We start from the raw sequence: 25037 nt of genomic DNA, 5'->3' as shown, positions 1-25037 counted from the left end.
CTCTACAGTAAAAATCAGGCAATCTGCCTAAAAATATGCACAAAAGACATGAACAGATATTCATCAAAGAAGATATACTGATGACAATTGCCATGTGATTCAATGGTTTTACTCTTCAGCATTGATCCCAGAGAAGTAAAGCATATGTTCACACAAAAACTTTTTCATTGATGGTCACAGTAGATTTCTTTGTAATGGGCAAAAACTGGAAGAAACTTAGGTATCCTTCAGTGGATGAATAATTGAGCAGACTTTGGGGCAACTGTATCATCAGATACTACTGGGCAATCAAAATGAAAACATTATTAATACATAAAAAAACTTGAGAGAATCTACAGAGAATTATGGTGAGTGCAGAAAGCCAATCATTATAAGTTACCTACTGTATGATTCTATTTATATAACAAATTTAAAAAGACAACATTTGAGAAATAGACAAAACATTTGTGGTTTCCAGGTTGGAGACAGGGGGAGGAGAGAAGCTGTGCAGCAGGGAGGTTGATGTGATTATCGAAAGGCAACCTGAGGAATCACTGTAAGTCTATTAAATGCAATAAAATTGTAAAGTTTCCCATGAGAGGAACTGCGTAAAGGGTACAGTGGTGTTTCTGTATTATATAACTGCATGTGACTCTACAATAATCATAATAGAAAGTTTAATTTTAAAAACATCATGCTGTGGCAAATTACACAAAATTTAATGATTACTATTAAAACAATCTAGAAATTAAAAAATATTACAAACCTTTGATGGATGAATTTTTATTAGATTAACCCTAGATGAAGAGGACACTAGTGAACTATGAGATAGATCTGACCAAATCGTAAAGAATGCAACCCAGAGAGGAAAAATACGAGAGTTTCAGGATTGTAGAATGAGAAAGAGTCTAATGGATATCTGATTAAAACTCCAAAAGGAGAGAGAACAAAAGTAGCACAGGGGAAATCTCTGAAGATATAGCACCTGAGAACTTTTTATAACGTTGGAAAGATTCAGGAACCCCATAAACTAAAAAGAGAAGTAAGTATCATAGTGAAATTAGAAAATACCAAAGAAAATAGAATTTGCCTTCTAGGAAATCACAATTTGACTGACAGCTGAATCAATAGCAATATTAGAACCCATATGACAGTGGAATAAAAGCTTCAAACTGCCTAGAGAAAATACCTGTTTAGAACTGCACACCCAGCAAAAATATTTTTCAGAACTATGGAAAAATAAATACCATTACATAACAGGAACAGAAATCCACAAAACCAAAAAAACTAAACAGTTGGAATGAGGACATGAGGACACTGTCATTAGAGCTCAGTTACAAATAGTTAGTAACCAAGACAGACCTGCCTTCAGGTCATATTCAGAAACTTTATCGTGAGAATAGGACAAAGCTTTTTTTTTTTTTTTTTTTTTTTTTTTTTTTTTTGAGATGGAGTCTCACTCTGTCTCCCAGGTTGGAGTGCAGTGTGGCACCAACTTGACTCACTGCAACCTCTGCCTCCCGGGTTCAAGTGATTCTCCTGCCTCAGCCTCCTGAGTAGCTGGGATTACAGGCATATACCATCACACCTGGCTAATTTTTGTACTTTTAGTAGAGACAATTTTGTACTTTTAGTAGAGACATTTTCATCATGTTGACCAGGCTGGTCTCGAACTCCTGACCTCAGGTGATTTGCCCACCTAGGCCTCCAAAAGTGCTGGAATTACAGGCATGAGCCACCATGCTCAGCCAGGACAAAGCTTTTATATAGAGGAGTTTAAAAAGATTTTGATGGCTGCTCCATGGAGAATGCATTAGAAAAATGGAAGAATAAATGCCAGATATCAAAAGGGATGAATACAATGTTTCAAGGAGGAAATTATGATGGCTTGAACTACAATACAGAAAAGGAAAAGGAGGATGTATTTGAGATTATGAATTTCAAAGAATTTTAGATAAATTTTCTTCTAACTTGCATATTCTACAAATAAGGAAACAGAGCTTTGAGTGGAAAAGTGACTTGCTTAAAAATCATAAAACTATACAATCTAATATATATGTGGAATCAACAAAAAACAATCTCATAAAAATAAGTACAAAGGGTCTCGTAGATATCTGATTGGAGCTCCAAAAGGAGAAAAAGAACAAAAGTACAATAGGGAAATCACTCTAGATATAGCACCCATGAACTTTCTATAACTTTGGAAAGACTCAGGAAGTCCATAAACTAAAAGCAGAAATAAATATTATAGTGAAATTAGAAAATACCAAAGAAAATATAAATTGCCTTCTAAAAAGTCATCACAATTTGACTGACAGCTGACTCAATAGCAATATCAGAACCCATAGGAGAGTGGAATAAAAGCTTCAAACCGTGTACTGAAAATACCTGTTTATAATTGGATACCCAGGAATTCTAGAAGAATGGTTACCAGAGGCAGTGGTGGAAAAGAAGGGATGGAGAAAGGGGAGATATTAATCAAAGAATACAAAGTTTCAGTTAAACTGAAGGAATATATTTTAGTGCTCTATTGACTGCATAGTGATCACAGTAATAATATGTTGTCTATTTCAAAACTGCTAAAAGAATAGATTATTTAATGTTCTCATCACAAAAAATGATGAGTTGGTAAAATGATGGGTATGGTTTTTAGCTTGATTCAATCTATCTTCAATTTACACATAGCTCAAAACATAACATTGCATCTCATAAATATACTCAATTATTATTGGTCAACTTAATAAGAGTTTTAAAATCACACAACTATTTAGTAGCAGAGAGAGAATAAAAATTCAGGTAACAATAATATCCTCGCTAACAACTTAGGATATTCTTGGCTACATCATGCTGAAATGAAGCAAGGATATATGCTTCTGCCTCCTGTGTTCTAAACCCTGCTGGTATTCTAAATCATTTCTGTAAAGAGTTTCCCACCTTCTCTTTCTCTCTCTCTCGCCATACCCACCCTCTTTGATTGATGGCACTAGCTAGAACAATGTAGTATGACAATATTTATTTTTATGAAGAGCCATACTATTCCCCTAATAAGTCTGATACACACACAGACACACACTCACACACACACAGAGTGGATACACACATATATGTAGACATATATACATACATAGTCTTCATGTTATACTAGAGACAGTGGGAGTATAGAGGTACATTGCACCCCATCCCTGGAATCTATTAAATTAATCACCTACTCTCCCTTCCCTTTCTATCATTGCTTTGGTTTAGCCTTTTTAATTCTCTGCTTCAGCCATAGAAACAGTTTGTAATTGCTCTTCCGTCATGCTTTTCTTTCCATTTTTTTCTACATCGATATTTATGAACATAATTCCACCTCTACTAAACATCATGGTGCATATCATTCAGGAAAGACACTCTGTGCAAGTCACCATTTTAGCATCTCTTCTGAAAAATGCACTTATTGTAGGGTTTTTTTTTTTTTTTTTTGGTAAAGATTTTTGAAGTTCTGATTGAACGATAAATAAGATAGTTTGCAACATACCTCCTAATCAGAACACAGTGGATTGGGAAGATACTGAGGTTAAGAAAAGCTTTTCTATACTGTTACCAAAATGACTGGTATAAAATGTAAATTTAATCACATTGTATCTTGCTAAAATTTCTTTGAAAGACATCCACAGTATTTAGGGTAAGTTTCAAATTCCTTAGTGTGGTTGTCAAAATAACCTATGGTTTAAGTCTTGCCTTCCACTCTTGGGCCCACAAAACACATTAGCCCAAGTTTCCTTAATTTCTGCCATATTGATATTTTGGGCCAATTATTTTGAGGAGCTTTCCTGTGTATTATAGGACGGTTAACAGAGTCCCTGGCCTTTACTCACTTTATGTCACTAGAACTGCTCATACCCTAGTCATGACAATCAAAAACATTTGCACACATTGCAAATGTTTCCTGGGGAGGACCTGGGGTTCTCCTTGGTGGAGAACCACTGTGATATACAAACAACTTACATTTTTCACATAGGTTGTTATTTTCTAATTATGTTTGGTTTGGTATAGACATCACTTTTTAAGAATTAATACCCTTTATTTCTTAGGAGAATATTACCTTTGCAGAGAAATTAAGCAAATAGTTCAGAATTCGTATATACCCTTCTCCTTCCCCATTTTGCCAGCACACATCTTGCATTAGTGTCCTACATCTCTTATAATTAATGAACCAATATTGGTACAATGTTATTTCATGCATCCACAATTACAGTTTCATGTAGAATAGTTTTGACACCCTAAAAATCTCACCTACTCACCACTTCTCCTCTCCCTCCAAAACCTCTGGAAATCACTGATTATTTTCCTATCTCTCTAGTTTTGCCTTTTCGAAAACGTCAGATGGGAGGAGGTGAGGATTGAAAAACTACTTATTGGATACTATGCTCATTATCCAGGTGACAAAATAATCTGTACACAAACTCTTCACAACACACAATTTACCTATGTAACAAATCTGCACATGTATCCCTGAAAGTGAGAATGGAAAATCTAAAGTGGGAATGAAAAAAATTTTTATTTAAAAAGAAAATGTAATTTAGTATGGGAGCCTTTTCATGCTTACTAAGAAAAATACATGTAAGTTTATTTATGTCTTTCCTTGGCTTCATAGCTCATTTCCCTTTATCACCAAATAATATTTCATTTTAGAGACGTACCATAGTTTACTTCTCTTTTTGTCTGTTGAAAAACATCTCGGTTGCTTTCAGTTTTTTGCAATTATGTATAAAGCTGCTATAAACATTCCTGTGAAGGTTTTTGTGTGGACATAAGTTTTCAACTCAGTTGGGTATATACTTAGGAGTGTTATTGCTGGATCATATGATAAGACTATGTTTAGCTTTTTAAGAAACTGCCAAACTGTCTTCCAAAGTCACATTTACATTTTGTATTCCCACTAGCAATGAATGAAGTTCTTGCTGTTCTACTTCCTCACCAGCATTGCGTATTGGAGAATTTTTGGATTATAGACATTCTAATAACCGTATCATGGCATCTTATTGTTCTTATAATTTGCAATTACCTAATAACATATGATGTTTTATATATTTTCATGTGTTTATTTGCCATCTGTATACTTTCTTTCATGAGGTGTCTTTCACATATTTTTCCCATTTTTAAATTGTTTCCTTATTCTTGAGTTTTAAGGGTTCCTTGTATATTTTTAATAAAATTGCTTTATCAGATATGTAATTTGTAAATATTGTCTTTGAGGCTATAACATGTCTTTTTATTCTCTTAACAGTATCTTTTGCAATAAATTTTATATTTAATGTCCAAATTATCATTTTTCTCTTCTTGCATGTTTTTCACTTTTGGCAGTGTATCTAAAATCTCATGAGGAAACACAAGTTACCTAGATTTTCTATGTTATCCTCTACATGTTAGCATTCATTAGTCTGTTTTATGTTGCTATAAATTAATACCTGAGACAGGGTAATTTATATAGGAAAGAGGTTTATTTTGGCTCATGGTGTGCAGACTGTACAAGAAGCATAGTGCTGGCATCTACTTCTGGTGAAGGCCTCAGGAAACTTACAATCATGGTGGAGGGGGAGCAAACATGTCACATGGAGAGGAAGGGAGCAAGAGAGAGGGGAGGAGGTGCCAGGCTCTTTTAAACAACCAGCTCACATGTGAACTAATAGAGTAAGAACTCATTCATCATGAAGGGGATGGCACCAAGCCATTCATGAGGGATACACTCAATGACCCTAACACTTTCCACTATGCCCTACCTCCAACATTGGGGATCACGTTTCAACATATTTGGAGGGGACATATATCCAAGTAATATCAATGATTTATAGTTTTGTCTCCTACATTTATTTCTATAATCTGTTTTGAATTTTTTTTGTGTGTGAAAAGTGTAAGGTCTCTGTATAGGTTTCTACATGTATGTATGTATACATTTGCATATGGATATCTAATTTTTCCAGCAGCACTTGTTGAAAAGACTGTTTTTTCTCCACCAAGTTTCCTTCACTCTTTTCTCAAATATCAGTTAACTATATTTCTGTGGGTGTATTTCTTGGCTCCCTGTTGTATTCCATAGATCTAATTTTGCTATTTTTTGTCAATAACCTGCTGCCCTGATTACAGTAGCTGTATAGTAAATATTGAAGTTGGGTGGTGTCAGTCCTCCAGCTTTGTTTTTCTTCAGTATTGAGTCACCTATTTCTGGGTCTTTTTTTTTTTTTTTTTCTTTTTTGTGAGGTGGAGTCTCACTCTGTCACCCAGGCTGGAGTGCAGTGGCATGATCTCAGCTCACTGGAGCCTGCGCCTCCTGGGTTCAAACGATTCTCCTCCTCAGCCTCTTGAGTAGCTGGGATTACAGGCACCCACCACCATGCCTGGCTAATTTTTTGTACTTTTAGTAGAGGCGGGGTTTCACTGTGTTGGCCAGGCTGGTTCGAACTCCTGACTTCGTGATCCACCCGCCTCGGCCTCCCAAAGTGCTGGGATTACAGGCATGAGCCACCGTGCCCAGCACCATATAAATTTAAGAATCATTTTGTTAATATCTGAAAACAACTTGCTGAAATTTTGATTGGAATTGCATGGATTCTATAGATCAAGTTGGCATAGAGATCAATATTGACATAAAAAAATTGAATATTCCTACTATGGATATGAAACATCTTTCTATTTATTTATTTATTTAGATCTCCTTTGTTTTTTTAGAACTTTGTAGATTTTGTCATATACATCCTGTATACATTTTGTTAAATTTGTACTTAAGAATTTTACTTTACTATTTCACTAATCTTAGAGTAAATTGTATTGTGTTTTAAAATTCAATTTCCAATGGTTCATTGTCAGTGTATACAAAGGCAATTTAATTTTACATATTATCTTTGTATCCTGCAACCTTGCTACATTTGTTTATTAGTTCCAGGAAGCTTTTCCTTTGTTTGTTTCATTTTTGTTGTATTTTTCATACTTTTATACAACCATGCCTCCTGTAAGAGTTTTGTTTTTTACTTCCGAGTATGAATGCTTTTTGTTTTGTTTTCTTATCTACTATGTTACCTAGAGCTTTTAGTACAATGTTGAGTAGGAGTGGTAAGAGGAGACATGTTTTTATTGTTTTGGATTTTAGAAATAAGCCCTTATTTTCTCATCATTAAGTATGATGTTAGCTATAGATTTATTGTAGATATTCTTTATCAAATAGGGGAATTTCTCTCTTGTTAGCAATTGAGATTTTTCATGAAGAATGGGTGTTGAATTCTGGCAAATGCTTTTTCTGCCTCAATTAATACGATAATATAATTTTTCTTCTTTAGCTTGTTGATGGGATTTATAAAATTACTGATTTTCAAATGTTCAACTAGCCTTGCATTCCTGGAATAAATCTCACTTGGTAGTGGTGTACAGTTCTTTCCATACGTTGTTGGATTAAATTTGCTAATATTTGGTTGAGGATCATTTATGATATATAATTATCTGCAGTTTCTCATTCTTATAAAGGTCAGATTTGGATCTGAGGGTAATGTTAGTTTCATAGAATGAGTTGGGAAGTGGTCTTTCTGCTTGTATTTTTTGCAACAGATTTTAGAGAATTGGTATTATTTCTTTCTTAAATGTTACAATTCAGTAATGAAACTGTCTGGGAATGGTGTTTCTGCTTTAAAAGGTTATTCATTGTTCATTTAATTTCTTCAGTAAATATAAGCCTATTCGGATTATCTGTTCCTACTTATGTGAGTTTTGATAGATCATGTCTTTCAAAGAATCGGTCCGTTTTAACTAAATTATAACATTTGCGAGAATAGAGTTGTGTATAGCATTTCTTTATTATATTTTTATTGTAAATGGGATCAGTAGTGATGATCTCTATTTCACTACAGATGCTAGTAATTTGCATATTCTCTTTCTCTCTCTTGTTAGTGGTCTGGCTAGAAGTTCACTAATTTTATTGCTTTAAGATCCAACTTTTGCTTTCATTGATTTTTTTTTCTATTGATTTCATGTTTTCCATTTTTTATCTCTGCTCTTTTATTATTTGTTTCTTCTGATTGTTTTACATTTATATAGCTTTACTTTCTTTAGTTCTAAGATGCAAGCCTCAATTGTTGATTTTAGATCTCTCTTCTTTTATAATGTATGAATTAGCGCTACAAACTTACCCTCTTAGCCTGCTTTTGTTGTGTTCCACGTATTTTGACATAAGTATTGTTTTCCTACTCATTTAGTTTAAAATATTTTAAAATTTCTTCTGAGACATTTTATTGGACTCATGTTATTTAAAAATGCTGTTTAATTTCTAAATATTTTATTATTTTCTAGCTATCTTTCTGTTACCGATTTCTGTGTAGTTCCATTTGAGAGCATACGTTGGTTGACTTATAACCTCTTAAATTTGTTAAGGTGTGTTTTATGGCCCAGAATGTGGTCTATCTTAGTGAGTGCCCCATGGGAACGTGAAAAGAATGTGTATTCTGTTGTTGTTGGACAAAATCTTTTGTAAATGTCAATCAGATGCAGTTGATTGATGATGATATTCAGTTCAATTGTATCCTTACAGATTTTCTGCCTGTTGGAGCTGTCAATAGCAGTTATAGAGGTGTTGAACTTTCCACCTATAATAATGAATTTTCTATTTCTCTTTCTATTGCTATCATTTTTTGTCTCATGTTCTTTGATGCTCTGTTTTTAGGTGCATACACTAAAGAACGGTTATGCCTTCTTAGGGAATTGTCCACTTTATCCTTATATAATGCCTCTTTTTATCCCTTATAATTTTTATTGCTCTAAAATAGACTTTGTCTGAAATTAATACAGTTAATCCAGCTTTACTTTGATTATTATTATCATGGTTTATCTTTCTCCATCCCCTTAATATACTGGTTGAATCTGTTTTACATGTCCTCTGTCAAGTTTTTATTGTACGTATTTAGATCTATCACATTAAAAATGACTATTTATATAATGGGATTGGCGTGTAGCTTGATTGTAACTGCTTCTTACACATTGCACTTGCTATTTAAAAAAAACTTTCCCTCTTTCACAGCTTTCACTTCTTTTAACTGACTATTTCATATGATTATATTATTTTCTTCTATATTAATTATACTTCTTTGAAAATGTTAGGGGTTATCTCAGAGTTTGCAATATGTATTGGCAACTAATCAGCATCCACTTTGAAGTACAGTATACTGTTTCAAAGATGGTACATGCATGTACCAAATAATAGCATAAAGCCTATTTTTCACTTTTATTCCATATAACATTGTTGTCATCCATCTTACTTATCAATAAACTATAATCACTCCATACATTATTCTTATGAATAGTTATCTATTAGATTAAGAATAAGAAAAGCAAAACATTTTATTTTACCTTCATTCATGCCTTCTCTGATACTCTTTCTTTGATAAATTCAAATTTCTGAACTGTATATTTTTATTCTCTCTGAGGAACTTGTTTTAACATTTCCTGCAAGACAGTATTACAGGTGATAGATTCCCTGTTTCTCTTTTGTTTGTTGTTTGTTTGTTTTTTCTGAGACAGTCTTTATTTTTTCTTCCCCTTTGAAGGATAATTTTACTGGATATAGAATCCTAGGTTGGTGGGGTTTTTTCTTTCCACACTTTAAATACTTGACTCAACTTTCTTCTTGTTTACATTGTTTCTGATTAGAGGTCCAATGTAATTCTTATTCTTATTCTTCTATAGGCAAAGCATTTATTTTCTCTGACGTTTGTCAAGATTTTCTCTTTATCTTTTTTTTTTTTTCTGCAGCTTGAATATAATATGCCTGGAAATATGTCCTGCTTAGTGTTCTCTGAGCTTCTTAGATCTGTGGTTCAGCGTCTGCCATTAATTTTGGAAGAGAGCTGTTATAACATCTACAAATTTTTCTTGTTCTTTCTTCCTTTTCTTATGGCAATAGGGCCACATTCGGTGACTAAGGCTGGAGTGCGGAGGCTTGATAATAGCTCACTGAAGCCTCGAATTCCTGGGCTCAAGTGATTCTCCCATCCCAGCCTCCCAAGTAGCTGGGTGAGACTAGAGGCATGTGTCACCAAGCCTGGCTAATTTTATTTGCTGTATGTCCCAGGCTGGTCTCAAACTCCTCAGCTCTAACAATTCTCCCAACGTGGTCTCCACAAATTCTGGAATCACAGGTGTGAGCCACTGTGCCTGGCCTCTTGTTCTTTCTTATTTCTTCTCTTTCAGATGATGCTTATGTTTATAATTCTCCCATAATTCTTGGTTAGTCTGTTATACTTTTTAAATTATTTTTCCTCTTTGTATTTTATTTCAGAAAACCTTCTTTTCCTCCTATCTTCAAGCTCATTGATTCTCTCCTCAGTTCTGTCCAGTATACTGATGAGGTCATCTTAAATCTTCTCCATTTTTATTACAGTGTTGGTATTGTTTTGTTTTTTAATTTCTAGCATTTCCTTTTGATTCTTTGTTAGAGCGGTCTTCTCTCTGTTAACATTAATTGTCTGTTCTTGAATGTTGTCTACTTTTTCTGTTAGATCCTTTAACATATTAATCCTAGCTTTTTAAAAATTCTCTACTTAGTAATTTTAAAAATCTGTGTCATATCTGAGTCTAGTTCTGATGCTTGCTTTGTCTCTTCAGACTTTGTTTTTTTCTTGCTTCTAGTATGCTTTACAATTTTTTGTTGAAAGCCGGACATGCTGTATTTGGTAACTGAGGTAACTTAGCCTTTGATGTGATCATTTATGTTAATGTGGCTAGGAGTGAGGGTTGTGCTTGATATTTGCTATATTGTATGTGCTAAGGGACTTAGTTTCTTCTAGTTTCTTTTTCTTTCCTTTTGTTATTGGGTTTCCCAACGAACTTCTTCTTAATTAGAGTCTGTATCTTGTAGCTCTTTCAGTGGTAAGCCCTGTTGATGAAGTTCTAAGTATTTGGGAGTGTAGTTTTCTATAATCTTATGATTAAATCTCAGTTTTCTTAGTGGGTCTGATTCCTTTGGCAGAGACCTGAGATGCATATATCAGCCTTTCTTTTCCTTCCCCTATGTGAAACAAGAAGGGATGATGGAGTTGAACTTTTTAATTAATATTTTTCCAAGTCAGAGAAGGCTCTGGCAAAGTATTTCTCTTGAGAGCAATTCTTCATTATAAATACTATGGACTTATTTCAAAATCATTAATTTCTCCTGTGATATTTTAAAACAATTACTTTTTCCCTTCCTCTCCCTAAAGTATGAGGGAAAGTTATTTTTCTCCAATTTTCACCATGAGAACCTAGTAGGGCTACATTTATTTATTAATACCAGTTACTTGCTCAAATGTTTTCTTCTAGGTAAGCTGATCTCAGCTGTGATTCTCTATGTTTGCTTGCCGCTTTGATTTTGTGGGTAGTAGTTTACTCTGTGAATTCCATTTGTTGATTAACCTAAGAAAAGTTATTGATTAGCTTGTTTAGCTTTTTCTTGATGTGTGGATGAGAGTGATGACTTCCATGCCCTTTATATGTTGGAGTGAGTTGAAAGTATAAGTCAAAAGATTTTACCATTATTTTTTATCTACAAAGTCATCCTTGAAAATTCTCCCCAAATATCAGCTACCCCAGGAAAACCTTCCATGTCATTTTCTTCCCATTTTAATTTAGTTTGCCTGCTTTTTTGCTCTTCCATACCTACTTTTCCTATTGTTATCACTTTCCTCTGAAATATTAGAATTGTTTCTTGGATTCCACCTAGTTAAAGGTCCTTAACGTCAGAGAGATATGTGGCATTTGTGTTTGTATTTACAGTGATGAGCACAATGTCTAGCATGTAGGACACAATTTTCTTACTCAAAGGTAATAAATATTATGATGATTAGGATACATAACCTCAAGAAGTTACATGTTTTAGTGGGAGCAACAGGAGCATTCACAGAAATTTTCTAGAAAACGTAAAAAGTGCCATAATGGTGAAAACAGAATAACTGCTCAGTATGCATGTGCAAAGGGAGTCAACAGGAGGGGGAAATCATATATTTTCCAGAGGAGAAGAGAACAGAGCTGAGTGTGACATAAGGAGTTACTGTGTGCCAAACAAAGCAAGGAAAGGTCACAGCGTCATCAATGTTTCAGGGCAGAGAAGACATCTTGAGTAAGGGTATAAAGGTGAATGACAGGACAGTAGTATGAAGACTCTGATCCACAATGCTGGAACATTATGAGTGAGGCTGGTAAAGCTAAGAAGAGTGCTAACCAGTACCACATTTCCTGATGAAATGGAAGGAAATGACATCTTCTATGAGAAAGGTTGAACAAAGTGGGGCACTTGATGAGAACTACAAAATCTGAAAGACATGGGGGAGAATAATTACCTGTGACAAGTGAAATAAGGAACGTTCATTTAAAATAATGAGGGACAACTTAAAGGAACAGAGAAGTACTTTCTGTACAAGGCAATATGAAAGATGGTCTGTCTGTAGGTAAGAGGTAGACGTATGGGACACTCATATGTGTGGGAAACTCTGCACCCTACAAGAGAAATGGAGCCTGGAGCCACAATTAACATCATAAAATGACATAAGTGATAAAACCTATGATGACAGATTTCCACTACAATATTTAGCCTTGACATTGGCATCCACTTAGTCCTACTTTGTTGAAGCTAATAAAAGAAATATTGATGAATTTAGTGGCTGAATCTACATAACACTAAATACTTTTTATTTTAACTCCTTTAAAACAGTTCTGACTTCTCATGTAAGCCATTAACAGCCTCCTGCGTGATCCTCCAAGTACTTGTCTCATTTTGTTCCGGCACATTCTACCTATTACCATCAGATGAATTGCCCCAACCAGTCCCCCAGTGAACTCATTCCTCTGAGGCACACTCTAAATGTTTCAGTGTTGCTTGATCTAACTGCTAATGTTCTTATTGCAGGAAAGTTAAATAAATTCTGCTTACTTGATGCAAAATTATAATATTCAACAAATATGAAGTAGTTGACTGACTAAAAGAAACCACCATAGGACTGGACTTAGAAACATTAGGAAATAGGCCTATTTGGAGATCTAGATATGAAACATATGAGGATGTTTCTTGAATTTATCACCTCCAACAGCTTTGAATGCTTTGGAAAGCTTAAATTTCCAGACAGAGAATCCATTTCATCTAATATATGTCCACTTGACCTTGGAAACAAAGTTGCCTTTATTTATATTCCAATAAAATTGCATTCAAAGAAAAATCAGAATTTGTTACCAGAAGAAGGACACTGGACACTGAGTAGAAGCAAACAAACTAAAACAAGTACAAAACAACCAGAACTCAGATGTGTTTTGAACATAGTCCAAACATTTTAGATATTAGGCAGACTCTCCTTTTTTTTGGCATCCGCATACTGTTTTATTGACATATAGTATTCTAACATGTTATTATGTAAACGGAGTTAGAAACTCTATAACAGGGAATGGTCCATTAATTTTACTAATTGCCTTCATTTTTATTTGCACATCTTTGGTCTCCCATCTGAGATCAAATGAAACAGCGTTGTTGAAGTTTTGCTGTCCTGGATCATAGTACCCGGATACTTTCCCTATGGCTGTGGCACTTGTGAAAACCCCAGGTGAACACATACACTTTTTCAGATGATATAGATTTGAAAAAGCCAGCCTGTTTTTTAAAGGGAAACACAGAAAAAGAAGAGATCTATCAACAGTTCCTGAATTTGTTAATTCCATTTACACTTGGGTAGTTAATAAATCATTAAACTTCAGTGACAAAGCACCAGGCATTGAACTAGTGTTGGAGCCATAGTGGGAGGAAAAAACTCTGAGAATCCTGGTACTTAAAGAGCTTATATGTTAATGATATTGAAAAATGTTTAAAATAATGAATATACTGTATAATTAATTATCCTAAGCCCAATAAAAAAATGAGAAAATATAAATAGTTATACTCCAACACCAGACTATGAAATAACTTAAGATCAACTATTTAAAATATTTTCAGCATTTGGACAGATCCTTACACAACTACTCTTATTGATACAGTGATAATTTTGGTAGTGCTTCTAATTCTATTATTTTTTTCAAAGAATTAAAGATAAGCAAATAAAATGTGGCCCTTCTGTCCATGAGTTCATACTGTAATTGGAAATCACTATAAAAAATTGATAACTATAACAACATAACTTATTTTACTACATGTATACATTGTAAGGTCTATATATATATATATATAAAGATTAATGAATTAATGACTGTATACAGTTATATCTTACTTTGGCATAAAGTATATGATACATACTATACATTGCAGTAAATATGCTTATGCTTGAGATGGATTACAACATGAAAAAATGAAAGAAAGTTTGAATTTGGAATTTAATTAGGTGATTAGATTATCACCCCCCAGGTGATTTAAAGCTAATATAAAATATCAAAATTTCAAGCATTAGTGATATTCTATACTGATTAAACATAGATTAATCAACTACCTGTTGTATTGCCCTCACCATTCAAATTTCAAATATTAAATCTATTTGTCTCTCTAAAGTGGAGAGGCAATATAGCAGAGGTGTTAAGAACAGGAACTTTGGAGCCAGATTATCAGTGCTTTTGTCATTCCCACAGGCTGTATATCTTTGGATAAATTAGTTAAGTTCTTTGTACTTCTGTTCATTCATCTGAAAATTGAAAGTAATAAGAGTATCTGCTTCCTAAGATAGTTATAATAGTTAAATAAGATGTTACTTCTTGATTATGTATCTTAGACTAAATCCTAACTTAAAAGTATTTTTTTCTCACTAAAATGAGCAATTTTGGTGGACAAAAAAGAAAACAAAAAGTTTCCATAAAGGTGTATGTCTTCCAGTCTCCTAATATATAGGGTTCTTTCTTTTCTTTCTTTCCTTTCTTTCCTTTCTTTCCTTTCCCTCCCTCCCTCCCTCCTTCCTTTCCTTTCCTTTCCTTTCCTTTCCTTTCCTTTCGTTTCCTTTCCTCTCCTCTCCTCTCCTCTCCTCTCCTCTCCTCTCCTCTCCTCTCCTCTCCTCTCCTCTCCTCTCCTCCCCTCCCCTCCCCTCCCCTCCCCTCCCCTCCCCTCCCCTCCCCTCCCCTCCCCTCTCCTCTCCTCTCCTCTCCTCTCCTCTCCTCTCCTCTCCTCTCCTCTCCTCTCGTTTCCTTTCCTTTCTTTTTTGTTTCTCACTGTGTCACCTAGGCTGGAGTAAAATGATGCGATCTCAGCTCACTGCAACCTCCACCTCCCGGGTTCAAGTGATTCTCCTGCCTTGGCCTCCCGAGTAGCTAGGCACTACACTAGTCACTAGTCCCAAGTAGTTGGGACTACAGGCATGAACTACCATGCCCAACTAATTTTTTGTATTTTTAGTGGAGACGAGGTTTCACCATATTGGCCAGGCTGGTCTTGAACTCCTGACCTCAAGGGATCCACTTGCCTCAGCCTCCCAAAGTGCTAGGATTACAAGTGTGAGCCACCGTGCCCAGCTAATACGTGGTTTTGATTATTTAAAGCATCATTAAGTCACAGTGTCCCAAGATTATCCCAATGGAACATAATTTTCCCCTCCTAATTTTGATGTCAGTTTCTATTGATGTAAAAGTACATATTATGTGCTAATGTTTTATTAAAAAAACTATTCAACCTCAAAAGCCATTATTAGATAAATCACCCAGGACAAATATGGTTTCTGAATTCAGGTCATCCCAATTGAGGAATAAAGTGTCTGATTTTTAAATATATATTTAATCCTTGTTTTAATTATGCAATGTATTCTGATTTTGCAATCTGACATGTGATAAAGGCCATTTGCAGATTTAAATTTTTATACTAGCCAAGAAACCTCAATTTTAAACATTGGGCTAGGTATAACTATTTTAAAATTGTTAAATGAAAAACAATTTTATTTACATTTCTACAAATCATTAAAGTGCTTCTTAACAACACCCTAAAAAGACCTATGAAGCTAAATCTCAATAATATAGTGCTTGCATAATATTGATATTCATAACAGTAAAGGTTCTATTAAAAGCATATAAGAATGATTAGTAAAAGGCAACATTGCACAAAACACCCCCTCTTTCAGCATGTCTTTATGCTGAGTTTTTTTGAGAATCTGTCATTTTAAAACATGGTTAAAATATAAAGACAAGACATTATTCACTGTAGGATGAAACCAATTGGCTTTAATAGACATAGCTGTGTGAGCTGCACAGTACATACATGATTAAGTTTTTCTTCTTCGATTCTTCAAGTTGGATGCAGGGAATGTACAATAGAAAGTCATTGCTAAAAGCATAAGAGTTCAATTTCAAGGACATTTAGTTGAGGCTTAGAATGAGCCTTTCTATTTTACAAATACATTTTATTATTTTAATATCTGTATTTATCTTCCAGCCAGTCATAGACTGAGAAGTTTAGTTGAAGAAATGCATCCTCACTTTTTCAAACTAACTTCAAGGACAAATACCACACAGATGGCTGATTTACAACAGTGAAGGTAATGATAATGAATTTTGTTATTAAGTTTCCACAATTATATAGCATCTGTTTTTTCAACAAAGTGCTTTGTTAAAGTCACCCCAAAACCTGTCTATCTGTATATGCATTTTGATGCATACTGTGTGAGGCTATCATTACTGTTACAAATTTTTCCACTCTTCCTTTAAAGTTATCTGTCTGTATAGAAGTTACAGAAATGTAAGATTTCATTTAATAAAAAATAACTTTAAGGTTAAATCACATATAAGATATAATAGAAAGCTATTCAAGCCCTCCCCAACTCTGCCAAAAAAATCTGCTTTTATCTTAAGGCATTCTTCTCTAAATTGTAAACAATATAAACAGATTTAATCATTCAGATGGCTTAAAGCTAATGTATTTATTTGCTTGCAATTTATAGCATGGTGTTTTAAAGATTTAGCTATTAGATGAAGGTTATCTGTTTTCTTTCAAAACTGACATTTAAAATGATTATTTGATTTAAGTCCATATCAATGCAACTGAAAATCTTTTGAGTGCCTTCTGTGTGCAGGGCTCTGTGTAAATATGAATATAATTTGGCCTGTAAGTCTAATGTAGAGACACGTAAATTACATCCAGAGTGTTAGGAAAAATGATGGGATATTGTTCAAGGGTTAGAGTGGGTATAGAAGAAGTAGTTAAATAGGCCTATGTAGTTTCTCAAAAAATAAAATTAAATAAAAAGTCACAACAATATGTACGCCTCCTCTTTTTTTAAACCATTGGTCTAAATAATAAAGTGAGGTCATGCAATATAAAACATGGACATTTTCAGGAACACTGTGTGGATGACCATTGCTAAATCAATTATAGTTTACTCCACATCCATCACTGAGACAGCCAAATAAATGGCTGGGCTATATTACAGTCTGCTAATTTTCCACATAAAATTTCAGTTGGACAACTACAATTTCTCTGTCATGGAATTTCTATGCTGTACTTTAAATCGTGTTTTGCTGCATTTTCTGTGGTTCCTTAATTATGCATCCAACTTAGGACTTCACACATTGTGGGTGCCTCAGAAAGTTTGACTGAATATCTTCTTCACTAATTCATATTATGTATCATTGCTCAGACCATTTTATAATACCAGGTACCTTCACTGAAGCAGAGGAAGAATTCGCTTTCTGATTTAAAAAATTGCCTACGGTCGGGCGCGGTGGCTCAAGCCTGTAATCCCAGCACTTTGGGAGGCCGAGGCGGGTGGATCACGAGGTCAGGAGATCAAGACCATCCTGGCTAACATGGTGAAACCCCGTTTCTACTAAAAATACAAAAAACTAGCCGGGCGAGGTGGCGGGCGCCTGTAGTCCCAGCTACTCGGAGGCTGAGGCGGGAGAATGGCGTGAACCCGGGAGGCGGAGCTTGCAGTGAGCTGATATCGCGCCACTGCACTCCAGCCTGGGAGACACAGTAAGACTCCATCTCAAAAAAAAAAAAAAAAAAAAAAAAAAAAAAAAAAAAAAAATGCCTACTAGGTCAACAATAAGCTTGTTGCCCCTAAGAATCATTCAGATTCTGTCACCACCATTCAATTACATTTTATGTATAAAGAAATAAGAATAATTTGAAAGTCATATACTTAAATGTTAACCTCAGAAATTATGGTTTCAATGAAGATAGGGTACACAGTTATGAAAACCATTACACCTGTGCACGTGTGTTTGTGTTCATGCACGTATACATGTAACTGCACACGCAGAATGCTACCAGGCACTGTGCTATGTGCTTCACACATGACACGTTATTTGATTCTCTCAACCACTTTGTGGGGTAGGTCCTATAGGCATCCTCATTTTATAGGTGAGGAAACTAAGGTGTAGAAAAAATTATTTTCCCAATGTCATAGAGCCAGTAATTGACCTAGCTGGAAATTGAAGCATGTCTGTTTTGTGACAAAGCCAGGAAGTGCAGTGGAAAGACCTGTAAATGGCCTGCCCAGAAATAAGTGACGGTGATCTACTTTGTTAGTTTCCTCTCCTGTAAAAGAGGAGAATTGGACCCAAAGAGATCCGAAGGCCTATCAAATCCCATATTTTGTGATCATTATTCTTTTCAAGGGGAGCGCAATATCATGTCTTTTCTGAATCTCTCCTAGCCTTTCAGTTTATGTCCCACTGATTCATTGATTTAAAACCAGTGGAAAAGTTTCCATATGACATTTTGTTAAATTTAGGAAGTAGCTCTCCTCTCATTATTAAAGCCAAAGTTGGTGAAGATTTAAATTATTGAGCAATTTAATTTCTTTGAAAGATAAAATACTCATATAAAAAATTTAAACTGAGAATACCTTTATTTATGGGATTGTATATTCTTTAAAAGACAAAGCTATATCCTATTGAACTATGTTTCTTTTCCCAATGCTTTGCAGATAATAGATGCTTAATAAGTGTTTGTTGAATAAAATTAACATGACAAAGTAATTTTTAAGCACCAGTTTACATAAAGTGCTATGATTAAAGATGGATTTCTGGAGGCCGGGTACAGTGGCTCATATCTGTAATCCCAGCACTTTGGGAGGCCGAGGTGGGTGGATCACGAGGTCAGGAGTTCGACACCAGCCTGACCAACAAGGTGAAACCCTGTCTCCACTAAAATACAAAAATTAGCTGGGCATGGTGGCATGCGCCTGTAATCCCAGTTATTTGGGAGGCTGAGGCATGAGAATCGCTAGAACCCGGGAGGCGGAGGTTGCAGTGAGCTGAGATCCTGCCATTGCACTCCAGCCTGGGTGACAGTGCGAGACTCCATCTCAAAAAAAAAAAAAAAAAAAAAAAAACGCCGGGCGCGGTGGCTCAAGCCTGTAATCCCAGCACTTTGGGAGGCCGAGACGGGCGGATCACGAGGTCAGGAGATCGAGACCATCCTGGCTAACACGGTGAAACCCCGTCTCAACTAAAAAGTACAAAAAACTAGCCGGGCAAGGTGGCCGGCGCCTGTAGTACCAGCTACTCGGGAGGCTGAGGCAGTAGAATGGCGTGAACCCGGGAGGCGGAGCTTGCAGTGAGCTTAGATCCGGCCACCGCACTCCAGCCTGGGCGACAGAGTGAGACTCCGTCTCAAAAAAAAAAAAAAAAAGATAGATTTCTATCTAATGTCAATAACTTCTGATACTTTACAATTTAAGCTCTGTCTCTCATCATTTATTTTGTTTGTTTAAGAATTACTTTATTAAGAGTGATTAAAGGTAAATGAAAGTTGTCTTGCTTGTGATCCTTGATATATGACTAACATTTTAGGAGCAAGCACACATAAATGTGTAACAATCTGTTTTTTTTAAGGCTCTAGTCCAGTAATCACAAGACTAGGTAGGGATTTAGAAGTCAAAGGCGAGTAGAGAGCTGTGCCTTTCTTAGGGATTAAATAGGACCTTGAAAATGTCAGGAAATTAGATTCTAGATAACTTTATTGATTGAATCTGTATAGTAGAAAATTCATTTTGGAGGAATCTTAAGGACAGGCATTATTGTGCAGTTTTGTGGAGCCTGTGAGTGATAGACATGAAAGGACACTTGGAGACCCTGAGAAGTGCATCACATCTTTAAAGTACCAGTTATTTAGCAGCAGAAAAAAAGACGAAAAGAATTCAAACACCCTTATTTCCAGCTCACTTACCTTCCCAATGCCCTGTACTCACAGATTAATTCATTCACTCACTTATTCAAAAGTTATTTTACTGTGCACATACCACTTTCTAAGCAGTTTAATAGATGCTAGAGGCACATGGATGAACTAAGCAAACATAGCTTGCTTCTACTGTTGTACAGTTCGCAAACTTTTGGGTTCTCTTCAGTAAATAAGTGTCATTAAATTACAGAATTTAGTTTGGGAATACTTGTTTTGATGATGAAGGAGATGTAGATGAAAATTAATATGATTCCTGTCTATATATTTTCACAAACTGATGATTATGTTGACAAACGAGTGTTTATAGAGCAAGTTCATTTTTCTCTTACTTATTTTTTAGATTGATGAATGATAAACAGATTCCCATGAAGTTTCTGAAAATATAGTGATGGGAGCAGAGAGGCATCTTGGAGAAATGGGCACAGTGTCGTAAGGGAGTGATTTGTAAGTTTTCCCACAAAATGGAAAATCTTGAGTTATGAGTCAGGAATAAAATTCAGTCATCAATCCTTAACTGAAAATTTTCTTCCTCTGTTACCAAACCTTGTAGTTTTAAGAGAGTGTTTTTGTTTTGTTTTGTTTTGTTTTGTTTTGCTTTGTTTTATAGTGAATCTTAGTAATGCTATAAGCTGTGGGAAAAAAAAAAAAAAAAAAACTTACAAGATAGATGCTAAACACTCATTACCAATTATGTTTAACATCTTGTGGCTCTTCCATCTCTACCCAGACCAGATGTTTAGACTCCTTATTTAGAATGAAGATAGCTAATAAATTATGTCTCTCAATAATGTTTAAAGTGTTAGTGCTCTTCCTAAATATTATTTAATTTCAAAATAGGAGTAAAGGTAAAAACAAAAAACAATAACCAAAAAATCAAAAAGAAAACCCTGCCAAACTACAAATGGTAAGATCCTGCTAGTTCTAGTAAGGGATGAATGTGTGGAGCAGGGTAAGTTTAAATTTGTACCATTTGTGGATAAAATTGGCCTTTTGTATCAAAATGTATTTCTATGTGCTAGAGACTTCTTTTGCCTACTTCCTTACACTGCAGTGTACACAGGTATAAAACAGGTACTCTTCAGACTGTTAATAATATTAATTGTGTGATATAATAATTATTTAATGGACAGACAACAAATGAAGAGAAAAAATAGCAGCTATTTGGCATCATGTTTAATTAGAATTTTGACGTTAAAAAATTCTGGATACTCTTTGCATTTAAGGTATTATATGATTTTTTTAAAAAAAATTAGCCTCTGATAAAATCTGTTAAAATTGAAATTAGACTGGCTTTGGCAAATTGATATTTATTGGATAATTGATAAATGCTTTGCTCATTAACTGGTCTTTGTTTAGCTAAAGGCAGTAATTTTCTAATATAAACACATCAGGAAAAGATATATTATTTAATCCTTTTGGGTTCTTTTCTTCCTTCTGGGTCTTTTCTTATACTTTCTTTTTTTCTGTGTTCCCTGTGTTTAATTTAACCCTGATTACACAAGCCCTAACAACTGGGAAAAAATACGGCCAATATGAAAAGTACTCAGAGGCAGAAATAATTAAAGGTGTGCATTACAAATGAAATCAAAAGGAATTAAGTTTATTTTTAGCTCAGACAACTGGAGGCTGAAAGTGGATTAAAAGTACTATTCAATTAAGCGAGGTGTGTGTGTGTGTGTGTGTATTTAGAAGGGGTTGTTCATGATTACTCAATCTACAGAACAAGAAAGTGAAGACAGATTATTACTAGAGCAAATGTTACTAGTAATTAAGAAGTATTCTATTCTTTGGGGGATTTGAGAACGTCTTCCATTTCTTAGTTCTGCTGAATGTCAAATTTTTTATGAGAATATGTTGGAGATTAATGAGAGCAGCCAATAAGGAGAGCAAATGAAAGTTAATAGAAGACAGAAACAAGTTGGTTTTACCAGAGTCTGTAGCTGAAGAAGAGATGTTAATGCACTGAAATAATTGAGAATATTATATAGGTAAGTTAAGAGCAACTAAGGGACTTCTATGTCGAGATACCCTGTGTTTAAGTTGGTAAGCATATTGCTTAATAACTATCTGGTTTGTACACAGTCCACAAAAATCTTGATTATTGACTGACTTACGTTTTTCTTACCCTAATACACTATTTTACACACATGGCTAAAAATTGTTAATTTTATCTGTGCCCTGATTGGTTACACATACACAGAGTTTCCCTCAATATTTAACTGCCTTTCTACTTCATCCATCCTCCAGTCACCTGCTCCGAGGTTACCAAGCTAGAATGCAGCAAGAGCGTCTACAGCTGCTACAATTGGTAGAAGTGGGTTAGGCAGATGGTTGCGGAACAATGACCCATCAAGGACTATAGTTGTAGAAGGGGAGGGGAGACAGGTATCATATTTCCTGCCTGAGATGTATACTGAGTGGTAGTAATTGCAGTGAATCCAGCTCACTGCCTCAACAGCCACTCACCTGCACCGTCTCCTCCCCTGTCTTATAACTGGACCAGCAGTTAAACAGCTGTATAGCCTTGTCTCCCCGTCTCATTTTCCCCTGAGCTCCATCAGCAAGAGTAGCAACAGCAGCTGGAGAAGCGGCAGCCAGAGATAGGCAGGGCTGGTTCTCGCAGCCGCGCAAATCGCCTCCTCTTCAACACACACACACACACACACACACACACACACACACACACACACACTGCACAGACTTCCAATATCAACGCGTCTTGACATAAATCAAGGACTAAGAGAGACTAAAGAAGAGCGTTAGTCATGGACAACAGGTATTTCATCTCTGACAAATTGTTTCCTTCAGCTGCTTACTGATTTGGATGATAAAATAATCATTTGTGATAGCTAGCTTGAGTGGGAGACTGGAGGACTGGGGGGTGGCCGCGATAGAGGAGCGGGGATGAAGTGGGAGGAGTGAGAGGTGGGGAAGGGGGAAGCCAAAGATGACTTTCAGGCTCCGAAAACCTACGTCTTTCAGCCTCCGCTGTTTTTGAGTTGCAAATGATCAGAGAAGGGTGAACTGCAGGCAGCCTGTGTTGCTGCCTGGAAGTAGATTTCCATCTTTCAGACACTAGTTCCAATGGGTCGGGTGTTCTGGAAGGGGGTGGCAGTGGAGAGGAGGATGCTGTGAGCAGAGTTCTTGAAGCTCCACTCCTCTGGGGAAGCCGAGCTGTGTGGGAGCCTTCTTACTGTGCGGGAAGCGTGTGAATTGGAAAGGATCCTGAGAGCTGGCTAGTCCCAGTTCCTCTCCGGAAAAGCAGTGGCTCTCGCTTCAGAGATGCGCCCAGCTTTCGCCTGCATCACACTGCAGTAAGTTAAACTGGACATGGTTGGCAAATTGAGTGGCTTCTGGGTATGTGGTGCGGGGGAAGGGAAGCTGAGAAGAAATGGGGAGGAAAGTTAGAGAAGCATAGCTTTGAATTCTCCGTGAAATGTTAAATCGGTTCGTCTCCCTGACTCCTGTCCTAGTTATGCTATAGTAGGGGTGCTCTGTGATTTGCAGGCGGATGCCGCTTGTGTATTAGCTATGCAGAAAGTGCCCTGTCCATTGTGATTTTAGGCAACACAGCTGGTAAATGTTTTCTAAATTTAATTCCAAGAGTGGTCTCCTCAAAGTTACCAATGAGATAGCAGCTTGTCTTTTCAAAAGGTAATTCATAAAGAGGTCAGCTTAGACTTTCAAATGCCCTAGTTAATTGTTACAAGTTCCAGTCCAGATTTATTCCTAATCTGTGAACTAAACAAGCAAGCAAGCAAACAAAAGTCTTTGATTCACCTTATTACATTAAAATAAAATGTGAAGTAGGTCTCTAGATAACTGCTAGGCAACAGCCTAGGCCACACTGATGATATGATAAACATTCAAATACTATTTGGTGAGTGTCACATGGAGGGTTCCCTCAATTTCTTCCTGCTGTAATAATCTCCTCCACTTGCTGAACAGTTTCTTTCTTGTGATTTCAAAGTGGAGGTTTTTACATAGATGGCTCTATACTTAGAAACCAAGCAGTATTGTGTTCACTGGCAGAAAATGAAGGCTTAAAACTTTTAAAAAACAACTTCAACTGGTTGCTCAAATTGCAGATAACCAACTCTTTTAAAAACAGGTCAGCAAGGACCAGTCCATTGTAAGGCAAATGACTGAATAAACATGAATGCAAGCAGAATACTGAAGGTCTTTTCTAGAAAAGAGATCAGAAATAATTAATCTAAAAATGTTGGGGTACCTAACCAGGTCCTCACTCATTCACCAGATTTTTATAGTGGTTGTGGGTAGTGGGGAATCCCACAAGCAGAAAGGAGATATTACACAAAAATGTTAGACTTAGTTAGAGGATCATTGGAGAAAACACTGTATTAGTACATTTTTCTCCAATAAAAATTATTGACAAAACAGAAATTACCTAAAAGAGAATGTAGGATTTTAATCTGGATACGTCCATAGGCTAGCATAAATTCCACAGGATAAGAAGGCTTCAAATTTTATAAAATAACAATTGTGAAAAGCAAAGTAATTTTAAAATAATCTGTCCTTAGAAAATAGGTAACTAAGGACTACTCTTATCCTATAATTTCAGTTTTAAATTGTGCTACTCTTTCTCTAATCCACCAAATTTCATGCTTTTACCAAAAATAAAACATGTCAAGAATGTCATTGGAATTGTGTTGGCTAATTTTCTACTCATCATGAGGATCTCTAGGTATAAAGGCTTACTTAATATTTTTTGGCATTGTTAGAATACCCAATTTGTTATTCGTGATCCATTCCACACATATACATAGTATCCCTGGGCATAAAGTCTACATGTGACTTTGTGAATCACTGAGTAAAATATAATTCAGGGAATATATTTGCTACAATAGTGCATACATGAGGGTGATTAAATTTTTTTGACACCAATGAGAAAGAAAACAAAAAAGTCTATATG

The 25037-nt window shown here is 35.6% G+C and overlaps 1 protein-coding gene across 18 annotated transcripts in view; it reads left to right on the top strand.

The window, feature by feature from the left end:
- Positions 1–25037, top strand: part of DGKB (diacylglycerol kinase beta) — an 832080-nt gene that overhangs the window by 47243 nt on the left and 759800 nt on the right. For 7 of the 18 annotated variants that reach the window (XM_030932057.1, XM_030932055.1, XM_030932045.1 and 4 more), the window contains exon 1: positions 23259–23418. The exons of 4 other annotated variants lie outside the window; for them this stretch is intronic. The gene's annotated coding sequence lies outside the window, so the exon portion shown is untranslated. Of the gene's footprint in view, positions 1–22349; positions 22881–23105; positions 23419–25037 lie in introns of those variants that run through there. 7 more of the 18 variants (XM_030932053.1, XM_030932046.1, XM_030932044.1 and 4 more) reach the window with 2 other exon arrangements.

This window comes from Rhinopithecus roxellana, chromosome 6 (assembly GCF_007565055.1).
Source record: "Rhinopithecus roxellana isolate Shanxi Qingling chromosome 6, ASM756505v1, whole genome shotgun sequence".
Lineage (NCBI taxonomy): Eukaryota > Metazoa > Chordata > Mammalia > Primates > Cercopithecidae > Rhinopithecus > Rhinopithecus roxellana.
This window is presented reverse-complemented; position numbering and strand designations above follow the sequence as displayed.